This window comes from Oryctolagus cuniculus, chromosome 3 (assembly GCF_051225735.1).
Source record: "Oryctolagus cuniculus isolate XC-2025 breed Fujian yellow rabbit chromosome 3, ASM5122573v1, whole genome shotgun sequence".
Lineage (NCBI taxonomy): Eukaryota > Metazoa > Chordata > Mammalia > Lagomorpha > Leporidae > Oryctolagus > Oryctolagus cuniculus.
In genome coordinates this window covers 140,113,594-140,119,593 of record NC_142869.1, presented here as the reverse complement: position 1 = coordinate 140,119,593, position 6,000 = coordinate 140,113,594, and positions in this window count along the sequence as shown.

Below are 6,000 nucleotides of genomic sequence, written 5' to 3'. Positions count from 1 at the left end.
ATGGGAGACTTGTACCGAGTCTGGGCTCCTAGCTTTGTCCCAGCCCCGCCTCAGCTACTGGGGGAATTTGAGGAATAAATCAATAGATAGGAGCTCTCTCTGTGTCTGTTTATCTGCCTATAAGAGAAAGAAAGATGAAAAGGAAGGAAGGAAGGAAGGAAGAGAAGGAGGGAAAAGAAAAGAAAGGAAACAAAAAAGGAAGGAGGGAAGGGAGGAAGTTAGAATACAAAGTCAAGCTGACTAGGCATGTATGACTAATTTTAAAAAAGAATATTGGATTGCCTTATTATTAAATCTCAACTCTAGGGGCCAGCGCTGTGGCACAGTGGGTTAACGCCCTGGCCTGAAGTGCTGGCATCCCATATGGGCGCCAGTTCAAGACCCGGCTGCTCCTCTTCTGATCCAGCTCTCTGCTGTGGCCTGGGAAAACAGTAGAAGATGGCCCAAGTCCTTGGGCCCCTGCACCCACATGGGAGACCAGGAAGCAACACCTGGCTCCTGGCTTCGGATCAGCGCAGTTGGGGAGTGAACCAGCGGATGCAAGACCTCTTTCCCTCTCTCTCTGCCTCTCCTCTCTCTGTGTAACTCTAACTATCAAGTAAAAAATAAATAAATCTTTTTAAAAAAATCTCAGCTCTAAGGATTTTTAAAGATTTATTATCTCTTAAGAAAATTTCTGAGCCCACTTGGACATGGTTTATGAAATCTGTAGCGATGTTTTTGATCGTGCAAACACGCACTTCATAATTTGCATGCATGTATGTTCTTTCTTTCTTTCTTTCTTTCTTTCTTTCTTTTTGACAGGTAGAGTTAGACAGTGAGAGAGAGAGACAGAGACAGAGAGAAAGGTCTTCCTTCTGTTGGTTCACTCCCCAAATGTTTGCTACAGCCTAGTGAGCTGCGGAGCCGACCATATGTATTTTCAAATATTTCAATAGTACAGCTAATACTTATTGAGCACTTCTGTGTCAGGTGCTGAGTTACATTTTTTTAGGTTGACTATATCTTTTGACACTCAAAACTACTATAGAATGTAGGACTGGTTATTACCACACTTTATAGAGGTTGGGATCTTACCAAATATTAAGCAACCAAAAGGCGTTAGAGCCACAAATCAGCTCTGGCTTTTGTGGCTCTAAACCCTGTGCTTGCAACAACTGTGCCACAAAAACCACATTGGATGAGGAAATATTTACTCCTCGATTTTTGGAAACAAGAAAGTGGGAGGAATTTTATCAGCACTCTTTTTTTCTCAATGTAATGAAATTTTTGAAACGGGTAGACTTCTATTACGGAATGTGGCAGTGTAGAAACTTTGCAAGTGGGAATTTTTCTAATGAAAACTCTTTTCCCTCAGGTAAGCGATGACCTTTTAAGTCAATATTTACTATGATTGATTGAAATCTAAGCATACAGTAAGCTCAACTGAAAAAGGAAGTTTTGTTGTATCAAAGAACTTTGAAGCAGATAAAGAAGAAAATGATTAATCCTGGGGGAATCAGAACTTTGATCTCATGTTTACCCTCAAGTAAATGGCAACAGACACACAACCAAAGAAAAGCCATGAAAATGAATCAGTGACTTCAGGAATCCTTTGAATCAATACACAGCTCTCTCCATGTTTGTCAAAACTCATTTGTCTTAGTGCCAACTGGCGAGATTCTCTTTGGATCTCACAATACCATGGATTCTCTACTCATTATAGCCACAAAGGCTGAACTCAACACAGTTCAGGCAACAGGTAATATGTTGTCCCACCTCCAAAACACATCTCTCTTTTTATTGACTTTATAAAAAACACAAGGCCAGACTGAGCGTGGGTGCTTCAAAGACTACCATAAAAAGAAACAACTGGGATATTTTCCTAAAAGCTTTTTGGTTTTGTGTATTTTTAAAAAAATATATTAGGGCGGTGCCGCGGCTCAATAGGCTTATCCTCCCCCTGCGGCGCCAGCACACCGGGTTCTAGTCCCCATTGGGGCGCTGGATTCTGTCCGGGTTGCTCCTCTTCCAGGCCAGCTCTCTGCTGTGGCCCGGAAGGCAGTGGAGGATGGCCCAAGTCTTGGGTCCCTGCACCCGCATGGGAGACCAGGAGGAAGCACCTGGCTCCTGCCTTCGGATAGGTGCAGCGCCGGCTGCAGCGCCATTGAGAGGTGAACCAACGGCAAAGGAAGACCTTTCTCTCTGTCTCTCTCTCTCACTGTCCACTCTGCCTGTCAAAAAAAAAAAAAAAAAAAGATATACTATTTTTCTCTTCTGTGCCCTCCCACAACCAGGAGCATTTATTTGCCTGTTTCTCAAAAACACTGTTAAAGAGCTTTGGGTTCCTGAACTCCACGTTAATATAAATGATGTCCACACTTCCATAGTGAATATTTAGGGCTGTTCATTTTTCCCACTGCTCACAGCAAGGCAAACTGAGAGCTATACCAGCCTGGAGGTCTAACGAGCACCTGTTTCATTTATTTGTGCTATAACTTGAGCTGCTGTAAGAATTATTTTTGCAGAAAAGATGAGAAATGAGAAACAAGCTCCTCTTCCCACAGGCACAGTGGCTTATCCATAGCTATCACTTCATAAACACATTAAATCCAAGCCTCATCTTTCGGAGTCTCGGAGGAAAGCAGTACTTGCCTTGGAAACAGGAAAACATATGCTCAGGCCCAACCTTCTTGACTTCGGAGTGCAGCACAAGCACCTACCAGCTGTGTAATCCTGGACAAGCCACTTACTCATCCTGTGCTTTTCTTCCTAATCTGGAAGGTGGGAATAAGACCTACCTCATAGGGCTGTTGTGAGGCTGAGTAGACTCTTTTTAAAAATACAGTTTAGCAATTATTTGACTGCTCCAATGGGCATTGCATTGATGAATCCTCTGAAATGCATATCAATCACATTTAAAATAAGATTCACAATATCTGGCTATGAAATCTCCAGATTAACCATGTTTGCAATATATCCTAGCTAATTTCATCCAGATTCAAGTTGCTTTACAAATACCTCATGTATATACCTGACTCATTTATATATCTGCCCTGACTAGCTTTAAACAAAATGACATCGTGTAGGCCGGCGCCACGGCTCACTAGGCTAATCCTCTGCCTGCGGCGCCGGCACACTGGGTTCTAGTCCGGTTGGGGCGCCAGATTCTGTCCCAGTTGCTCCTCTTCCAGTCCAGCTCTCTGCTGTGGTGGCCCAGGAGTGCAGTGGAGGATGGCCCAAGTGCTTGGGCCCTGCACCCGCATGGGAGACCAGGAGGAAGCACCTGGCTCCTGCCTTCGGATCAGCGCAGTGTGACGGCTGCAGCGGCCATTGTGGGGTGAACCAACAGAAAAGGAAGCCCTTTCTCTTTGTCTCTCTCTCTCACTGTCCACTCTGCCTGTCAAAAAAAAAAAAAAATGACATCGTATATTCCTCCATAGGGGTGGGCATTCAGCCTGCTGGTTATGACAATTAGGATGACAGAGTCCCCACCCAGAGTATCTGGGTTCAATATCCAGCCCTGGCTCCTGACTCCAGTTTCCTGCTAATGCCGACCCTAGGAAGCAGCAAGTGATGGCTCACATATTTGAGTTCCTGTCTCTCTCTGTGCCTCTCAAATAAAATTCCCCCAAGTCTATAACTGCTGTCTTATTTATCCTTGTGGTTTATCACATACTTTTGCATTTTTAACTATCTTTCTTTTTATTTATAAATTGCCTTCCTAACAAGACCTAGGCTACTCAAAGTTGGGAACTTTGTTTAATAGTTCTTTGATCCCTCCCTTACCCTAATAATAATAATAATTTCTCTTGTCTCTTCATTAAGGGACTCCTATGGGGGCTGGCAGCTGGATGCTGCCTCCTCGCAGCACTCCCAACAGATCAGACCCCCATTCCCGAAGGGGATCCAGGTTGGTGCGTTACAGCCCCACTATAACATTCAAGTTAGTGGTAGGTATAATAAGCATAGCAGATGGAACCAGACCATCAGCACCCGGCAGAGACTTCCTGTCTGTCCCTTTGTGATCATGGTGAGCGCAGGCTTTCCTACAGGGCGGATTGAATGGTCTCTGAGGGTTGATCCTGCCTGTTATCAACCCATGAATCGATGGCAATGTTGGGGGGGAGGGTTGAGCTTCCTTGAGCAAAACAGTTATTGTCCTAATAAATCAGCATTGATACTAACAAAAGATAGGCATCTGCTTGGGCAACCACGTGCAACTGCAGGTTCAAGAAGCTTCCCCAAACCATTTCCCTCTCTAAACCAAATGCACAAAAAGCTGAAGAGAGCTCAGAGTTGGCTCTGAATGTAAAAAAAAATTAAACTATGAGAACACCCTGGAGAAGAAGAAGATGGGCTAGGAGCAGGGTACATGATGTGTGAGCTCTAAAGCCCCTACTGGGCGTTGGCTGGCAGGGAATCTTCTCGTCGTGTTCCTTTGTCTCCCCAGCATTGCTCTGGACAGATCTCTGCCCTCTCTGCTACAGCCGCAGGACCAGCACAGTGATCTCCTGGAAGCCCTGGAGGCTGTGGCGGTAAAGACAAGACAGCAAAAGCACAGATGGGCTGGCAGGCAGCTGAGCATACAGCTCCCCCCTAACCCAGCCCATGGTTTCAGCAGTGGCAGTGGCCTTGGATAAAAGCCATTCCCGGGGAGAGGGGCTGAACCCCAGGAGTGACGAGGAGGGATTGTGGAGTGGCTTAATCCTAGATTTCCACACAAAGGCCTCTCTACTTGGAGTCATTCCACCCAGATCACTAGGCACACACTCTTCATCTCCAGACTCGCCAGCAGAAGCATGAGCCAGGGCCTAGTAAGCGTTTGCCACTCTCTCCAGGCAGACATCACAAGCTGGACGTACTAGCCAGGGTCCAAGTGGGCAACGCTGGGACACTCAGCTCATCTGAGAAGACCTCACTAGCAAGACTGTTTACAGTTACATGGGCAGCATATCACTGCATCTAAGGACTCGTAATAGTCTGGCAAGGTAGAAAGGCAGTATCAGAATCACAATGAGAAAGACCACTGGAGAGAGCTTTTTTTGCTTTCTTTATACTCAAGTGCCAGAAGGATGAGAGAAAAAGAGAGAGTGAGAAAGGGGTTGGGGGGAAGGAGGGAGAGAGAGAGAGAATGTTTCCATCTACTGATTCACTCCCCAAATGTTTGTGGTGGCCAAGCCTAGGCCAGGCCAAAGCCAGGAGCCAGGAACTTAATGTAGGTCTCACTTGTGGTAGGAATGTGATTACTTGAATCACCATCTGCTGCCTCCCAGAGTCTGCATCAGCAAGAAACTGGAGTCAGGAGCTGAAGCCAGGAATTGAACTTAGTTACTCTGATATGCAAGTGTATCAGGCAATATCTTAACGGTGGCACAAAACACTTGCTCTAAGAGGGACTTCTGATCTTCAGCCAAGGATGTCATTGCCAGTATAAGGGGACTAACGAGAGAATAAATACTCTTGAAGTGGCTATTTGGTGTAGTAGTTAAAACGTCTCTTAGGACACCTGTGTCCCATGCTAGAGTGCCTACGCCTGAATCTCAGCTCTGCTTCCAATTCCAGCTTCCTGATAATGTCCACCCTGGGAGGCAGCAGGTGATGGTTCAAGTAGTTGGATCCCTGCCACCCATGTGGGAAATCAAGAATGAGTTCTTACGTGGGCATTTGGTGAGTGAACCAGGGGATCCAAAGGATAGAAGATCTCTCTCTCTCTCAAATAAAATAAACACACACTTTAAAAAAAATTGAATACACGCAATCTCACATTTTTCCTCTCAACATTCTCCTGCAGCTCCACAGTGGCTAAACTCAGTGGAAAGGTGGAATTCAAGAAGCCCATTGATGTTGTTTGCACAGGTCAGCCTCAGGGCACTGAGCAAAGTGGGGATGGGGAGACAGTGGATCTGAAAGGACAAAGGTCCAGCACTCCAAGCTAGCTGCTCATCCTTGGGACACATGAGGAGCTATCTTGTGAGCACAAGCACTGTAAAATGGAGAGAAACAATGGAAAGCAAAAGG